Source organism: Ambystoma mexicanum, chromosome 13, assembly GCF_040938575.1.
Source record: "Ambystoma mexicanum isolate Mex_15411 chromosome 13, UKY_AmexF1_1, whole genome shotgun sequence".
NCBI classification, from domain to species: Eukaryota; Metazoa; Chordata; class Amphibia; order Caudata; family Ambystomatidae; genus Ambystoma; species Ambystoma mexicanum.
This window is the reverse complement of record NC_090938.1, coordinates 631,685,421-631,703,140: the sequence shown is the minus strand read 5'-3', so window position 1 is coordinate 631,703,140 and position 17,720 is coordinate 631,685,421. Positions and strand designations below refer to the sequence as shown.

General features: G+C 50.4%; 1 non-coding gene across 1 annotated transcript; it reads right to left on the bottom strand.

Annotated features, from left to right (window-relative positions):
- Positions 1–506: 506 nt before the first annotated feature.
- On the bottom strand, positions 507–592 carry TRNASTOP-UCA (transfer RNA opal suppressor (anticodon UCA)). Its single transcript has one exon. It is a non-coding gene; the product is annotated as a tRNA-Sec (tRNA).
- Positions 593–17,720: the final 17,128 nt, after the last annotated feature.

Below are 17,720 nucleotides of genomic sequence, written 5' to 3'. Positions count from 1 at the left end.
GGATGAATGGTGGTCTGTGGTGAGATGGCTTAGGCTAGCTAGCAGGGCTAGCAATGCTGATGTTGAGGGTGGAGTTGAATGGTGGTCTGTGGTGAGGTGGCTTAGGCTAGCTAGTAGGACTAGCAATGCTGACGTTGAGGGTGGAGATGATGAATGGTGGTCTATGGTGAGCCCATGCAGTATCATCAGACATTGTTTGTGCAGGCAAAAACAGTGTATTCCCAGGAGGAGTAAGGGGGTGTGACCACATAGGTTATATCAAAGGAGGCCTGGTTATTTGCATTGTCAAAAAAAGTTAAAAGTGAAATCACATTGCTAATCCCCTGAAAAGGTGCTGCCTTCCTGTGCATCATCAGAAGAACTGCTGGCACCGCATGCTGTTAATCACTAGAGATGGGTATTTATGATTGGTACAATTCTTTTTTCTGTGATATAAATCCAGGCACTAAATGATTACCATGGACCCAAGATAAAAATGCTGATCACAGGAAAAAGAAACACATATCCGCCCAGAAGGTGGAATTGAACCACTCTGTCCTAAACAGCTACAGGTTTGAAGCCTGCACCCCAGACCACTGAGGCTCATCCGGGCAGTGGTGGAGCAGAACAACACCATATATATGTCACCTGTAAACAGTATCTCTAACTAATAGAGTGGGAAAGAAGCCTTTTGAACTGAATTAAACTGAGTTTCTGCTTCAGGTTTAGGACACCATTATTGATAACCTTAACTGTCCTGCTTTGATAGAAACAAATCAAGGAAAACGACGCCACTACTTGTATGTAAATCACTGCATGGACTTCTGGGTAACTTGGAAGGAGCTGCTGCTTCCTTGTATAATGTGGTCAAAGTACAGGCAATATGTTCTTCACATGTGGCGATGCTGGCAGCGCCTTGAAATCCCTGATGCTGATCCGTGGAATTATCTATGAACTGATTTATGTTTAGTATTAGTAGAGCACAGAGTTCACCACCAGGGTGGCCTCTTGGCACTTTGTGTGTATTGTACATAATGCATTTACAGGAATTATAACGTGTACACCTATCTGGGGAGCAGTAGAGGCTGTACAAGGGTGGGGGAGGTTGACAATCGCATGATCATTAGAGGAGGGGGAGCAGACTAGAGAAATCAGGGGAGCAGGGCTGGGGCTCCCCATTCAGTGGCAGCTATCTGCTGTTTTTGCTCTTTAAGCGCACACGCATCACGTTCTCCTCACTGTTTTTTTCAGCATTTTTAACTAGAAATGTTGAGCACAGGGTAATAATAATTTCTTCTTTGTATCGCTCTTTAGCCAAAAGCGCTTTACAGAGATCAAGTTTATAAAACGATTTTTGCCCAATCGAAATTTGTGTTCATTTTATCGACCTCGGAATGATGAGAGGCGGAGCTGACCTTCCAGGGATTCACAGCAGCTTCCTGCAAATTGCAGCAGCGAGCGCTCAACCTGCTGAGCTATCTCACCAGCTGCCCAGTACATGGGGAACGGTAGTGATATTACCGCTAAAACACTAGAGGTGGTGGAAGGAAGAATGAGAGGCAAGTGGGCAATGTGAGGCAAGGCTGTGAATATACATTATCCCGTTAGATTCCACACACACCCAGCTGAGTGTCCTCGAGCCACCGCTGTGGGTGCTGCTGGGGTGGAAGGGTGAACACCTGCTGGAGATCTTCAGTAGAGTGCAGAACTGCATTGAGGAGGTGCAGGAAGTCAAATGCCCTCAGGGTAAAGGGGTTCCTTCCACTTGAGAGCAAAGCAAAGGGCCTACATCTGGAAGCCGTGCAAGGCAATACTGGAGTTTTGAGGCAATGCTGACTTTGAGAGTGTAGGTGATGAATGGTGGTCTGTGGTGAGGTCTCTTAGGCTAGCTAGCAGGGCTAGCAATGCTGACTTCGAGCGTGGAGATGATGAATGGTGGTCTATGGTGATATGGATTATGCTAGCTAGCAGGGCTAGCATTGCTGATTTGAGCGTGGAGATGATGCATGGTGGTCTATGGTGAGGTGGCTTAGGCTAGCTAGCAGGACTAGCAATGCTGATCTTGAGAGGGCAGGTGATGAATGGTGTTCTGTGGTGAGGGGCTTAGGCTATCTAGCAGGGCTAGCAATACTGACCTTGAGAGGGGAGGTGATGAATGGTGGTCTGTGGTGAGGCACTTAGGCTAGCTAGCAGGGCTAGCAATGCTGACTTTGAGAGTGTAGGTGATGAATGATGTTATGTGGTGAGGCGGTTTAGGCTAGCTAGCAGGGCTAGCAATTCTGACTTTGAGAGGGGAGATGATGAATCGTGGCCTATGGTGAGGTGGCTTTGGCTAGCTAGCAGGGCTACCAATGCTGACTTTGAGAGGGGAGATGATGAATGGTGGTCTATGGTGAGATGGCTTAGTTTAGCCATCAGGGCTAGCAATGCTGACTTTGAGGGTGGAGACGATGAATGGTGGTCTATGGAGAGGTGGCTTAGGCTAGCTCGCAGGACTAGCAATGCTGAACTTGAGAGGGCAGGTGATGAATGGTGTTCTGTGGTGAGGGGTTTAGGCTATCTAGCAGGGCTAGCAATACTGACCTTGAGAGGGGAGGTGATGAATGGTGGTCTGTGGTGTGGCACTTAGGCTAGCTAGCAGGGCTAGCAATGCTGACTTTGAGAGTGTAGGTGATGAATGGTGGTCTGTGGTGAGGTCTCTTATTCTAGCTAGCAGGGCTAGCAATGCTGACTTCGAGCGTGGAGATGATGAATGGTGGTCTATGGTGAGGTGGCCTGCTGACTTTGAGAGGGGAGATGATGAATGGTGGTCTATGGTGAGATGGATTATGCTAGCTAGCAGGGCTAGCACTGCTGATTTGAGCGTGGAGATGATGCATGGTGGTCTATGGTGAGGTGGCTTAGGCTAGCTAGCAGGGCTAGCACTGCTGATTTGAGCGTGAAGATGATGCATGGTGGTCTATGGTGAGGTGGCTTAGGCTAGCTAGCAGGGCTAGCAATGCTGACTTTGAGAGAGGAGATGATGAATGATGGTATGTGGTGAGGCGGTTTAGGCTAGCTAGCAGGGCTAGCAATTCTGACTTTGAGAGGGGAGATGATGAATGGTGGCCTATGGTGAGGTGGCTTAGGCTAGCTAGCAGGGCTAGCAATGCTGACTTTGAGGTTGGAGATGATGAGTGGTGGTCTATGGTGAGATGGCTTAGGCTAGCTAGCAGGGCTAGCAATGCTGAACTTGAGAGGGGAGATGAAGAATGGTGGTCTGTGGTGAGGCGGCTTAGGCTATCTAGCAGGGCTAGCAATACTGACCTTGAGAGGGGAGGTGATGAATGGTGGTCTGTGGTGTGGCACTTAGGCTAGCAGGCAGGGCTAGCAATGCTGACTTTGAGAGTGTAGGTGATGAATGGTGGTCTGTGGTGAGGTCTCTTAGGCTAGCTAGCAGGGCTAGCAATGCTGACTTCGAGCGTGGAGATGATGAATGGTGGTCTATGGTGAGGTGGCCTGCTGACTTTGAGAGGGGAGATGATGAATGGTGGTCTATGGTGAGATGGATTATGCTAGCTAGCAGGGCTAGCACTGCTGATTTGAGCGTGGAGATGATGCATGGTGGTCTATGGTGAGGTGGCTTAGGCTAGCTAGCAGGGCTAGCACTGCTGATTTGAGCGTGAAGATGGTGCATGGTGGTCTATGGTGAGGTGGCTTAGGCTAGCTAGCAGGGCTAGCAATGCTGACTTTGAGAGAGGAGATGATGAATGATGGTATGTGGTGAGGCGGTTTAGGCTAGCTAGCAGGGCTAGCAATTCTGACTTTGAGAGGAGGGTGATGAATGGTGGCCTATGGTGAGGTGGCTTAGGCTAGCTAGCAGGGCTAGCAATGCTGACTTTGAGGTTGGAGATGATGAATGGTGGTCTATGGTGAGATGGCTTAGGCTAGTTAGCAGGGCTAGCAATGATTTCTTTGAGAGGGGAGATGAAGAATGGTGGTCTGTGGTGAGGCGTCTTAGGCTAGCTAGCAGGGCTAGCAATTGTGACTTTGAGAGGGGAGATGATGAATGGTGGTCTATGGTGAGGTGGCTTAGGATAGCTAGCAGGGCTAGCAATTCTGACTTTGGGGGTGGAGATGATGAATGGTGGTCTATGGTGAGATGGCCTAGGCTAGTTAGCTGGGCTAGCAATGCTTGCTTTGAGAGGGGAGGTGATGAATGGTGGTCTGTAGTGGGGTGGCTTAGGCTTGCTAGCAGGGCTAGCAATGCTGACTTCGAGAGGGTAGATGATGAATGGTGGTCTGTGGTTAGGTGGCTTACACTAGCTAGCAGGGCTAGCAATGCTGACCTTGAGAGGGGAGGTGATGAATGGTGGTCTGTGGAGAGGCACCTAGGCTACCTAGCAGGGCCAGCAATGCTGACTTTGAGAGGGGAGGTGATGAATGGTGGTCTGTGGTGAGGTGGCTTAGGCTAGCTAGCAGGGCTAGCAATGCTGACTTTGAGCGTGGAGATGATGAATGGTGGTCTATGGTGAGGTGGCCTGCTGACTTTGAGAGGGGAGATGATGAATGGTGGTCTGTAGTGGGGTGGCTAAGGCTTGCTAGCAGGGCTAGCAATGCTTACTTTGAGAGGGGAGGTGATGAATGGTGGTCTGTAGTGGGGTGGCTTAGGCTTGCTAGCAGGGCTAGCAATGCTGACTTCGAGAGGGTAGATGATGAATGGTGGTCTATGGTGAGATGGCTTAGGCTAGCTAGCAGGGCTAGCAATGCTGACTTTGAGGGTGGAGATGATGAATGGTGTTCTGTGGTGAGGCGCTTAGGCTAGCTAGCAGGGCTAGCAATGCAGACTTTGAGAGGGGGGTGATGAAAGGTGGTCTGTGGTTAGGTGGCTTACACTAGCTAGCAGAACTAGTAATGCTGACCTTGAGAAGGGAGGTGATGAATGGTGGTCTGTGGAGAGGCACTTAGGCTACCTAGCAGGGCCAGCAATGCTGACTTTGAGAGGGGAGGTGATGAATGGTGGTCTGTGGTGAGGTGGCTTAGGCTAGCTAGCAGGCCTAGCAATGCTGACTTTGAGCGTGGAGATGATGAATGGTGGTCTATGGTGAGATGGCTTAGGCTAGCTAGCAGGGCTTGCAATGCTGACTTTGAGAGAGGAGATGATGAATGATGGTCTGTGGTGAGGCGGATTAGGCTAGTTAGCAGGGCTAGCAATGCTTACTTTGAGAGGGGAGAACACAAATGGTGGTCTGTGGTGAGGCAGCTTAGGCTATCTAGCAGGGCTAGTAATTGTGACTTTGAGAGGGGAGATGATGAATGGTGATCTATCATGAGGTGGCTTAGGCTAGCTAGCAGGGCTAGCCATTCTGACTTTGAGAGGGGAGATGATGAATGGTGGTCTATGGTGAGATGGCTTAGTTTAGCCATCAAGGCTAGCAATGCTGACTTTGAGGGTGGAGAGGATGAATGGTGGTCTATGGTGAGGTGCTTAGGCTAGCTAGCAGGACTAGCAATGCTTACTTTGAGAGGGGAGGTGATGAATGGTGGTCTGTAGTGGAGTGGCTTAGGCTTGCTAGCAGGCCTAGCAATGCTGACTTCGAGAGGGTAGATGATGAATGGTGGTCTATGGTGAGATGGTTTAGGCCAGCTAGCAGGACTAGCAATGCTGACTTTGAGAGGGAGATGATGAATGGTGGTCTATGGTGAGATGGCTTAGGTTAGCCATCAGGGATAGCAATGCTGACTTTGAGAGTGGAGAGGATGAATGGTGGTCTGTGGTGGGATGGCTTAGGCTAGCTAGTAGGACTAGCAATGCTGACGTTGAGGGTGGAGATGAAAGGTGGTCTTTTGTGAGGTGGCTTAGGCTAGTTAACAGGGCTAGCAATGCTTACTTTGAGAGGGGAGGTGATGAATGGTGGTCTGTAGTGGGGTGGCTTAGGCTAGCTAGCAGGGCTAGCAATGCTGACTTCGAGAGTGTAGATGATGAATGGTGGTCTATGGTGAGATGGCTTAGGCTAGCTAGCAGGGCTAGCAATGCTGACTTTGAGAGGGGAGATGATGAATGGTGGTCTATGGTGAGATGACTTAGGCTAGCTAGGAGGGCTAGCAACGCTGACTTTGAGGGCGGAGAGGATGAATGGTGGTCTGTGGTGAGATGGCTTAGGCTAGCTAGTAGGACTAGCAATGCTGATGTTGAGGGTGGAGTTGAATGGTGGTCTGTGGTGAGGTGGCTTAGGCTAGCTAGTAGGACTAGCAATGCTGACGTTGAGGGTGGAGATGAAAGGTGGTCTTTTGTGAGGTGGCTTAGGCTAGTTAGCAGGGCTAGAAATGTTGACTTTGAGAGGAAAGATGATGAATGGTGGTCTATGGTGAGATGGCTTAGGCCAGCTAGCAGGGCTAGCAATGCTGACTTTGAGAGTGGAGATGATGAATGGTGGTCTATGGTGAGATGGCTTAGGTTAGCCTTCAGGGCTAGCAATGCTGACTTTGAGGGTGAAGAGGATGAATGGTGGTCTGTGGTGAGATGGCTTAGGCTAGCTAGTAGGACTAGCAATGCTGACGTTGAGGGTGGAGATGAAAGGTGGTCTTTTGTGAGGTGGCTTAGGCTAGTTAACAGGGCCTGCAATACTTACTTTGAGAGGGGAGGTGATGAATTGTGGTCTGTAGTGGGGTGGCTTAGGCTAGCTAGCAGGGCTAGCAAAGCTGACTTCGAGAGTGTAGATGATGAATGGTGGTCTATGGTGAGGTGGCTTAGGCTAGCTAGCAGGGCTAGCAATGCTGAGTTTGAGAGGGGAGATGAAGAATGGTGGTCTATGATGAGATGACTTAGGCTAGATAGGAGGGCTAGCAACGCTGACTTTGAGGGCAGAGAGGATGAATGGTGGTCTGTGGTGAGATGGCTTAGGCTAGCTAGTAGGACTAGCAATGCTGATGTTGAGGGTGGAGTTGAATGGTGGTCTGTGGTGAGGTGGCTTAGGCTAGCTAGCAGGGCTAGCAATGCTGACTTTGAGAGGGGAGATGACGAATGGTGGTCTATAGCCAGATGGCTTATGCTAGTTAGCAGGGCTAGAAATGCTGACTTTGAGAGGGGAGATGATGAATGGTGGTCAATGGTCAGATGGCTTAATCTAGTTAGCATTGCTAGCAATGCTGACTTTGAGAGGGGGAGATGATGAATGGTGGTCTATGGTGAGGTGGCTTAGGCTAGCTAGCAGGACTAGCAATGCTGACCTTGAGAGGGGAGATGATGAATGATGGTCTGTGGTGAGGCGGATTAGGCTAGCTAGCAGGGCTAGCAATTCTGACTTTCAGAGGGGAGATGATGAATGTTGGCCTATGGTGAGGTGGTTTAGGCTAGCTAGCAGGCCTAGCAATGCTGACTTTGAGGATGGAGATGATGAATGGTGGTCTATGGTGAGATGGCTTAGGCTAGTTAGCAGGGCTAGCAATGCTTATTTTGAGAGGGGAGATGACGAATGGTGGTCTGTGGTGAGGCGGCTTAGGCTAGCTAGCAATGCTAGCAATTGTGACTTTGAGAGGGGAGATGATGAATGGTGGTCTATGGTGAGGTGGCTTAGGCTAGCTAGCAGGGCTAGCAATGCTGACTTTGAGCGTGGAGATGATGAATGGTGGTCTATGCTGAGGTGGCCTGCTGACTTTGGGAGGGGAGATGATGAATGGTGGTCTATGGTGAGATGGCTTAGGCTAGCTAGCAGGGCTAGCACTGCTGATTTGAGCGTGGAGACGATGCATGGTGGTCTATGGTGAGGTGGCTTCGGCTAGCTAGCAGGGCTAGCAATGCTGACTTTGAGAGAGGAGGTGATGAATGATGGTATGTGGTGAGGCGGTTTAGGCTAGCTAGCAGGGCTAGCAATTCTGACTTTGAGAGGAGGGTGATGAATGGTGGCCTATGGTGAGGTGGCTTAGGCTAGCTAGCAGGGCTAGCAATGCTGACTTTTAGGTTGGAGATGATGAATGGTGGTCTATGGTGAGATGGCTTAGGCTAGTTAGCAGGGCTAGCAATGATTTCTTTGAGAGGGGAGATGAAGAATGGTGGTCTGTGGTGAGGCGTCTTAGGCTAGCTAGCAGGGCTAGCAATTGTGACTTTGAGAGGGGAGATGATGAATGGTGGTCTATGGTGAGGTGGCTTAGGATAGCTAGCAGGGCTAGCAATTCTGACTTTGGGGGTGGAGATGATGAATGGTGGTCTATGGTGAGATGGCCTAGGCTAGTTAGCTGGGCTAGCAATGCTTGCTTTGAGAGGGGAGGTGATGAATGGTGGTCTGTAGTGGGGTGGCTTAGGCTTGCTAGCAGGGCTAGCAATGCTGACTTCGAGAGGGTAGATGATGAATGGTGGTCTGTGGAGAGGCACCTAGGCTACCTAGCAGGGCCAGCAATGCTGACTTTGAGAGGGGAGGTGATGAATGGTGGTCTGTGGTGAGGTGGCTTAGGCTTGCTAGCAGGGCTAGCAATGCTGACTTTGAGCGTGGAGATGATGAATGGTGGTCTATGGTGAGGTGGCCTGCTGACTTTGAGAGGGGAGATGATGAATGGTGGTCTGTAGTGGGGTGGCTAAGGCTTGCTAGCAGGGCTAGCAATGCTTACTTTGAGAGGGGAGGTGATGAATGGTGGTCTGTAGTGGGGTGGCTTAGGCTTGCTAGCAGGGCTAGCAATGCTGACTTCGAGAGGGTAGATGATGAATGGTGGTCTATGGTGAGATGGCTTAGGCTAGCTAGCAGGGCTAGCAATGCTGACTTTGAGGGTGGAGATGATGAATGGTGTTCTGTGGTGAGGCGCTTAGGCTAGCTAGCAGGGCTAGCAATGCAGACTTTGAGAGGGGGGTGATGAAAGGTGGTCTGTGGTTAGGTGGCTTACACTAGCTAGCAGAGCTAGTAATGCTGACCTTGAGAAGGGAGGTGATGAATGGTGGTCTGTGGAGAGGCACTTAGGCTACCTAGCAGGGCCAGCAATGCTGACTTTGAGAGGGGAGGTGATGAATGGTGGTCTGTGGTGAGGTGGCTTAGGCTAGCTAGCAGGCCTAGCAATGCTGACTTTGAGCGTGGAGATGATGAATGGTGGTCTATGGTGAGATGGCTTAGGCTAGCTAGCAGGGCTTGCAATGCTGACTTTGAGAGAGGAGATGATGAATGATGGTCTGTGGTGAGGCGGATTAGGCTAGTTAGCAGGGCTAGCAATGCTTACTTTGAGAGGGGAGAACACAAATGGTGGTCTGTGGTGAGGCAGCTTAGGCTATCTAGCAGGGCTAGTAATTGTGACTTTGAGAGGGGAGATGATGAATGGTGATCTATCATGAGGTGGCTTAGGCTAGCTAGCAGGGCTAGCCATTCTGACTTTGAGAGGGGAGATGATGAATGGTGGTCTATGGTGAGATGGCTTAGTTTAGCCATCAAGGCTAGCAATGCTGACTTTGAGGGTGGAGAGGATGAATGGTGGTCTATGGTGAGGTGCTTAGGCTAGCTAGCAGGACTAGCAATGCTTACTTTGAGAGGGGAGGTGATGAATGGTGGTCTGTAGTGGAGTGGCTTAGGCTTGCTAGCAGGCCTAGCAATGCTGACTTCGAGAGGGTAGATGATGAATGGTGGTCTATGGTGAGATGGTTTTGGCCAGCTAGCAGGACTAGCAATGCTGACTTTGAGAGGGAGATGATGAATGGTGGTCTATGGTGAGATGGCTTAGGTTAGCCATCAGGGATAGCAATGCTGACTTTGAGAGTGGAGAGGATGAATGGTGGTCTGTGGTGGGATGGCTTAGGCTAGCTAGTAGGACTAGCAATGCTGACGTTGAGGGTGGAGATGAAAGGTGGTCTTTTGTGAGGTGGCTTAGGCTAGTTAACAGGGCTAGCAATGCTTACTTTGAGAGGGGAGGTGATGAATGGTGGTCTGTAGTGGGGTGGCTTAGGCTAGCTAGCAGGGCTAGCAATGCTGACTTCGAGAGTGTAGATGATGAATGGTGGTCTATGGTGAGATGGCTTAGGCTAGCTAGCAGGGCTAGCAATGCTGACTTTGAGAGGGGAGATGATGAATGGTGGTCTATGGTGAGATGACTTAGGCTAGCTAGGAGGGCTAGCAACGCTGACTTTGAGGGCGGAGAGGATGAATGGTGGTCTGTGGTGAGATGGCTTAGGCTAGCTAGTAGGACTAGCAATGCTGATGTTGAGGGTGGAGTTGAATGGTGGTCTGTGGTGAGGTGGCTTAGGCTAGCTAGTAGGACTAGCAATGCTGACGTTGAGGGTGGAGATGAAAGGTGGTCTTTTGTGAGGTGGCTTAGGCTAGTTAGCAGGGCTAGAAATGTTGACTTTGAGAGGAAAGATGATGAATGGTGGTCTATGGTGAGATGGCTTAGGCCAGCTAGCAGGGCTAGCAATGCTGACTTTGAGAGTGGAGATGATGAATGGTGGTCTATGGTGAGATGGCTTAGGTTAGCCTTCAGGGCTAGCAATGCTGACTTTGAGGGTGAAGAGGATGAATGGTGGTCTGTGGTGAGATGGCTTAGGCTAGCTAGTAGGACTAGCAATGCTGACGTTGAGGGTGGAGATGAAAGGTGGTCTTTTGTGAGGTGGCTTAGGCTAGTTAACAGGGCCTGCAATACTTACTTTGAGAGGGGAGGTGATGAATTGTGGTCTGTAGTGGGGTGGCTTAGGCTAGCTAGCAGGGCTAGCAAAGCTGACTTCGAGAGTGTAGATGATGAATGGTGGTCTATGGTGAGGTGGCTTAGGCTAGCTAGCAGGGCTAGCAATGCTGAGTTTGAGAGGGGAGATGAAGAATGGTGGTCTATGATGAGATGACTTAGGCTAGATAGGAGGGCTAGCAACGCTGACTTTGAGGGCAGAGAGGATGAATGGTGGTCTGTGGTGAGATGGCTTAGGCTAGCTAGTAGGACTAGCAATGCTGATGTTGAGGGTGGAGTTGAATGGTGGTCTGTGGTGAGGTGGCTTAGGCTAGCTAGCAGGGCTAGCAATGCTGACTTTGAGAGGGGAGATGACGAATGGTGGTCTATAGCCAGATGGCTTATGCTAGTTAGCAGGGCTAGAAATGCTGACTTTGAGAGGGGAGATGATGAATGGTGGTCAATGGTCAGATGGCTTAATCTAGTTAGCATTGCTAGCAATGCTGACTTTGAGAGGGGGAGATGATGAATGGTGGTCTATGGTGAGGTGGCTTAGGCTAGCTAGCAGGACTAGCAATGCTGACCTTGAGAGGGGAGATGATGAATGATGGTCTGTGGTGAGGCGGATTAGGCTAGCTAGCAGGGCTAGCAATTCTGACTTTCAGAGGGGAGATGATGAATGTTGGCCTATGGTGAGGTGGTTTAGGCTAGCTAGCAGGCCTAGCAATGCTGACTTTGAGGATGGAGATGATGAATGGTGGTCTATGGTGAGATGGCTTAGGCTAGTTAGCAGGGCTAGCAATGCTTATTTTGAGAGGGGAGATGACGAATGGTGGTCTGTGGTGAGGCGGCTTAGGCTAGCTAGCAATGCTAGCAATTGTGACTTTGAGAGGGGAGATGATGAATGGTGGTCTATGGTGAGGTGGCTTAGGCTAGCTAGCAGGGCTAGCAATGCTGACTTTGAGCGTGGAGATGATGAATGGTGGTCTATGCTGAGGTGGCCTGCTGACTTTGGGAGGGGAGATGATGAATGGTGGTCTATGGTGAGATGGCTTAGGCTAGCTAGCAGGGCTAGCACTGCTGATTTGAGCGTGGAGACGATGCATGGTGGTCTATGGTGAGGTGGCTTCGGCTAGCTAGCAGGGCTAGCAATGCTGACTTTGAGAGAGGAGGTGATGAATGATGGTATGTGGTGAGGCGGTTTAGGCTAGCTAGCAGGGCTAGCAATTCTGACTTTGAGAGGAGGGTGATGAATGGTGGCCTATGGTGAGGTGGCTTAGGCTAGCTAGCAGGGCTAGCAATGCTGACTTTTAGGTTGGAGATGATGAATGGTGGTCTATGGTGAGATGGCTTAGGCTAGTTAGCAGGGCTAGCAATGATTTCTTTGAGAGGGGAGATGAAGAATGGTGGTCTGTGGTGAGGCGTCTTAGGCTAGCTAGCAGGGCTAGCAATTGTGACTTTGAGAGGGGAGATGATGAATGGTGGTCTATGGTGAGGTGGCTTAGGATAGCTAGCAGGGCTAGCAATTCTGACTTTGGGGGTGGAGATGATGAATGGTGGTCTATGGTGAGATGGCCTAGGCTAGTTAGCTGGGCTAGCAATGCTTGCTTTGAGAGGGGAGGTGATGAATGGTGGTCTGTAGTGGGGTGGCTTAGGCTTGCTAGCAGGGCTAGCAATGCTGACTTCGAGAGGGTAGATGATGAATGGTGGTCTGTGGAGAGGCACCTAGGCTACCTAGCAGGGCCAGCAATGCTGACTTTGAGAGGGGAGGTGATGAATGGTGGTCTGTGGTGAGGTGGCTTAGGCTTGCTAGCAGGGCTAGCAATGCTGACTTTGAGCGTGGAGATGATGAATGGTGGTCTATGGTGAGGTGGCCTGCTGACTTTGAGAGGGGAGATGATGAATGGTGGTCTGTAGTGGGGTGGCTAAGGCTTGCTAGCAGGGCTAGCAATGCTTACTTTGAGAGGGGAGGTGATGAATGGTGGTCTGTAGTGGGGTGGCTTAGGCTTGCTAGCAGGGCTAGCAATGCTGACTTCGAGAGGGTAGATGATGAATGGTGGTCTATGGTGAGATGGCTTAGGCTAGCTAGCAGGGCTAGCAATGCTGACTTTGAGGGTGGAGATGATGAATGGTGTTCTGTGGTGAGGCGCTTAGGCTAGCTAGCAGGGCTAGCAATGCAGACTTTGAGAGGGGGGTGATGAAAGGTGGTCTGTGGTTAGGTGGCTTACACTAGCTAGCAGAGCTAGTAATGCTGACCTTGAGAAGGGAGGTGATGAATGGTGGTCTGTGGAGAGGCACTTAGGCTACCTAGCAGGGCCAGCAATGCTGACTTTGAGAGGGGAGGTGATGAATGGTGGTCTGTGGTGAGGTGGCTTAGGCTAGCTAGCAGGCCTAGCAATGCTGACTTTGAGCGTGGAGATGATGAATGGTGGTCTATGGTGAGGTGGCCTGCTGACTTTGAGAGGGGAGATGATGAATGGTGGTCTATGGTGAGATGGCTTAGGCTAGCTAGCAGGGCTTGCAATGCTGACTTTGAGAGAGGAGATGATGAATGATGGTCTGTGGTGAGGCGGATTAGGCTAGTTAGCATGGCTAGCAATGCTTACTTTGAGAGGGGAGAACACGAATGGTGGTCTGTGGTGAGGCAGCTTAGGCTATCTAGCAGGGCTAGTAATTGTGACTTTGAGAGGGGAGATGATGAATGGTGATCTATCATGAGGTGGCTTAGGCTAGCTAGCAGGGCTAGCCATTCTGACTTTGAGAGGGGAGATGATGAATGGTGGTCTATGGTGAGATGGCTTAGTTTAGCCATCAAGGCTAGCAATGCTGACTTTGAGGGTGGAGAGGATGAATGGTGGTCTATGGTGAGGTGCTTAGGCTAGCTAGCAGGACTAGCAATGCTTACTTTGAGAGGGGAGGTGATGAATGGTGGTCTGTAGTGGGGTGGCTTAGGCTTGCTAGCAGGCCTAGCAATGCTGACTTCGAGAGGGTAGATGATGAATGGTGGTCTATGGTGAGATGGTTTAGGCCAGCTAGCAGGACTAGCAATGCTGACTTTGAGAGGGAGATGATGAATGGTGGTCTATGGTGAGATGGCTTAGGTTAGCCATCAGGGATAGCAATGCTGACTTTGAGGGTGGAGAGGATGAATGGTGGTCTGTGGTGGGATGGCTTAGGCTAGCTAGTAGGACTAGCAATGCTGACGTTGAGGGTGGAGATGAAAGGTGGTCTTTTGTGAGGTGGCTTAGGCTAGTTAACAGGGCTAGCAATGCTTACTTTGAGAGGGGAGGTGATGAATGGTGGTCTGTAGTGGGGTGGCTTAGGCTAGCTAGCAGGGCTAGCAATGCTGACTTCGAGAGTGTAGATGATGAATGGTGGTCTATGGTGAGATGGCTTAGGCTAGCTAGCAGGGCTAGCAATGCTGACTTTGAGAGGGGAGATGATGAATGGTGGTCTATGGTGAGATGACTTAGGCTAGCTAGGAGGGCTAGCAACGCTGACTTTGAGGGCGGAGAGGATGAATGGTGGTCTGTGGTGAGATGGCTTAGGCTAGCTAGTAGGACTAGCAATGCTGATGTTGAGGGTGGAGTTGAATGGTGGTCTGTGGTGAGGTGGCTTAGGCTAGCTAGTAGGACTAGCAATGCTGACGTTGAGGGTGGAGATGAAAGGTGGTCTTTTGTGAGGTGGCTTAGGCTAGTTAGCAGGGCTAGAAATGTTGACTTTGAGAGGAAAGATGATGAATGGTGGTCTATGGTGAGATGGCTTAGGCCAGCTAGCAGGGCTAGCAATGCTGACTTTGAGAGGGGAGATGATGAATGGTGGTCTATGGTGAGATGGCTTAGGTTAGCCTTCAGGGCTAGCAATGCTGACTTTGAGGGTGAAGAGGATGAATGGTGGTCTGTGGTGAGATGGCTTAGGCTAGCTAGTAGGACTAGCAATGCTGACGTTGAGGGTGGAGATGAAAGGTGGTCTTTTGTGAGGTGGCTTAGGCTAGTTAACAGGGCCTGCAATACTTACTTTGAGAGGGGAGGTGATGAATTGTGGTCTGTAGTGGGATGGCTTAGGCTAGCTAGCAGGGCTAGCAAAGCTGACTTCGAGAGTGTAGATGATGAATGGTGGTCTATGGTGAGGTGGCTTAGGCTAGCTAGCAGGGCTAGCAATGCTGAGTTTGAGAGGGGAGATGAAGAATGGTGGTCTATGATGAGATGACTTAGGCTAGATAGGAGGGCTAGCAACGCTGACTTTGAGGGCAGAGAGGATGAATGGTGGTCTGTGGTGAGATGGCTTAGGCTAGCTAGTAGGACTAGCAATGCTGATGTTGAGGGTGGAGTTGAATGGTGGTCTGTGGTGAGGTGGCTTAGGCTAGCTAGCAGGGCTAGCAATGCTGACTTTGAGAGGGGAGATGACGAATGGTGGTCTATAGCCAGATGGCTTATGCTAGTTAGCAGGGCTAGAAATGCTGACTTTGAGAGGGGAGATGATGAATGGTGGTCAATGGTCAGATGGCTTAATCTAGTTAGCATTGCTAGCAATGCTGACTTTGAGAGGGGGAGATGATGAATGGTGGTCTATGGTGAGGTGGCTTAGGCTAGCTAGCAGGACTAGCAATGCTGACCTTGAGAGGGGAGATGATGAATGATGGTCTGTGGTGAGGCGGATTAGGCTAGCTAGCAGGGCTAGCAATTCTGACTTTCGGAGGGGAGATGATGAATGTTGGCCTATGGTGAGGTGGTTTAGGCTAGCTAGCAGGCCTAGCAATGCTGACTTTGAGGATGGAGATGATGAATGGTGGTCTATGGTGAGATGGCTTAGGCTAGTTAGCAGGGCTAGCAATGCTTATTTTGAGAGGGGAGATGACGAATGGTGGTCTGTGGTGAGGCGGCTTAGGCTAGCTAGCAATGCTAGCAATTGTGACTTTGAGAGGGGAGATGATGAATGGTGGTCTATGGTGAGGTGGCTTAGGCTAGCTAGCAGGGCTAGCAATGCTGACTTTGAGCGTGGAGATGATGAATGGTGGTCTATGGTGAGGTGGCCTGCTGACTTTGGGAGGGGAGATGATGAATGGTGGTCTATGGTGAGATGGCTTAGGCTAGCTAGCAGGGCTAGCACTGCTGATTTGAGCGTGGAGACGATGCATGGTGGTCTATGGTGAGGTGGCTTCGGCTAGCTAGCAGGGCTAGCAATGCTGACTTTGAGAGAGGAGGTGATGAATGATGGTCTGTGGTGAGGCGGATTAGTCTAGCTAGCTGGGCTAGCAATTCTGACTTTCAGAGGGGAGATGATGAATGGTGGCCTATGGTGAGGTGGCTTAGGCTAGGTAGCAGGGCTAGCAATGCTGACCCTGAGGGTGGAGGTGATGAATGGTTGTCTATGGTGAGATGGCTTAGGCTAGTTAGCAGGGCTAGCAATGCTTATTTTGAGAGGGGAGATGACGAATGGTGGTCTGTGGTGAGGCGGCTTAGGCTAGCTAGCAATGCTAGCAATTGTGACTTTGAGAGGGGAGATGATGAATGGTGGTCTATGGTGAGGTGGCTTAGGCTAGCTAGCAGGGCTAGCAATGCTGACTTTGAGAGGGGAGATGATGAAAGGTGGTCTATGGTGAGATGGCTTAGGCTTGCTAGCAGGGCTAGCACTGCTGATTTGAGCATGGAGACGATGCATGGTGGTCTATGGTGAGGTGGCTTAGGCTAGCTAGCAGGGCTAGCAATGCTGACTTTGAGAGAGGAGATGATGAATGATGTTCTGTGGTGAGACGGATAAGTCTAGCAAGCAGGGCTAGCAATTCTGACTTTCAGAGGGGAGATGATGAATGATGGCCTATGGTGAGGTGGCTTAGGCTAGGTAGCAGGGCTAGCAATGCTGACCTTGAGGGTGGAGATGATGAATGGTGGTCTATGGTGAGATGGCTTAGGCTAGTTAGCAGGGCTAGCAATGCTTATTTTGAGAGGGGAGATGACGAATGGTGGTTGGTGAGGCGGCTTAGGCTAGCTAGCAATGCTAGCTATCGTGACTTTGAGAGGGGAGATGATGAATGGTGGTCTATGGTGAGGTGGCTTAGGCTAGCTAGCAGGGCTAGCAATGCTGACTTTGAGGGTGGAGATGATGAAAGGTGGTCTATGGTGAGATGGCTTAGGCTAGTTAGCAGGGCTAGCAATGCTTACTTTGAGAGGGGAGGTCATGAATGGTGGTCTGTAGTGGGGTGGCTTAGGCTTGCTAGCAGGCCTAGCAATGCTGACTTCGAAAGGGTAGATGATGAATGGTGGTCTATGGTGAGATGGCTTAGGCCAGCTAGCAGGGCTAGCAATGCTGACTTTGAGAGGGGAGATGATGAATGGTGGTCTATGGTGAGATGGCTTAGGTTAGCCATCAGGGCTAGCAATGCTGACTTTGAAGGTGGAGAGGATGAATGGTGGTCTCTGGTGAGATGGCTTAGGCTAGCTAGTAGGACTAGCAATGCTGACGTTGAGGGAGGAGATGAAAGGTGGTCTTTTGTGAGGTGGCTTAGGCTAGTTAACAGGTCTAGCAATGCTTACTTTGAGAGGGGAGGTGATGAATGGTGGTCTGTAGTGGGGTGGCTTAGGCTAGCTAGCAGGGCTAGCAATGCTGACTTCGAGAGTGTAGATGATGAATGGTGGTCTATGGTGAGATGGCTTAGGCTAGCTAGCAGGGCTAGCAATGCTGACTTTGAGAGGGGAGATGATGAATGATGGTCTATGGTGAGATGACTTAGGCTAGCTAGGAGGGCTAGCAATGCTGACTTTGAGGGCAGAGAGGATGAATGGTGGTCTGTGGTGAGATGGCTTAGGCTAGCTAGCAGGGCTAGCAATGCTGATGTTGAGGGTGGAGTTGAATGGTGGTCTGTGGTGAGGTGGCTTAGGCTAGCTAGTAGGACTAGCAATGCTGACGTTGAGGGTGGAGATGATGAATGGTGGTCTATGGTGAGCCCATGCAGTATCATCAGACATTGTTTGTGCAGGCAAAAACAGTGTATTCCCAGGAGGAGTAAGGGGGTGTGACCACATAGGTTATATCAAAGGGGGCCTGGTTATTTGCATTGTCAAAAAAAGTTAAAAGTGAAATCACATTGCTAATCCCCTGAAAAGGTGCTGCCTTCCTGTGCATCATCAGAAGAACTG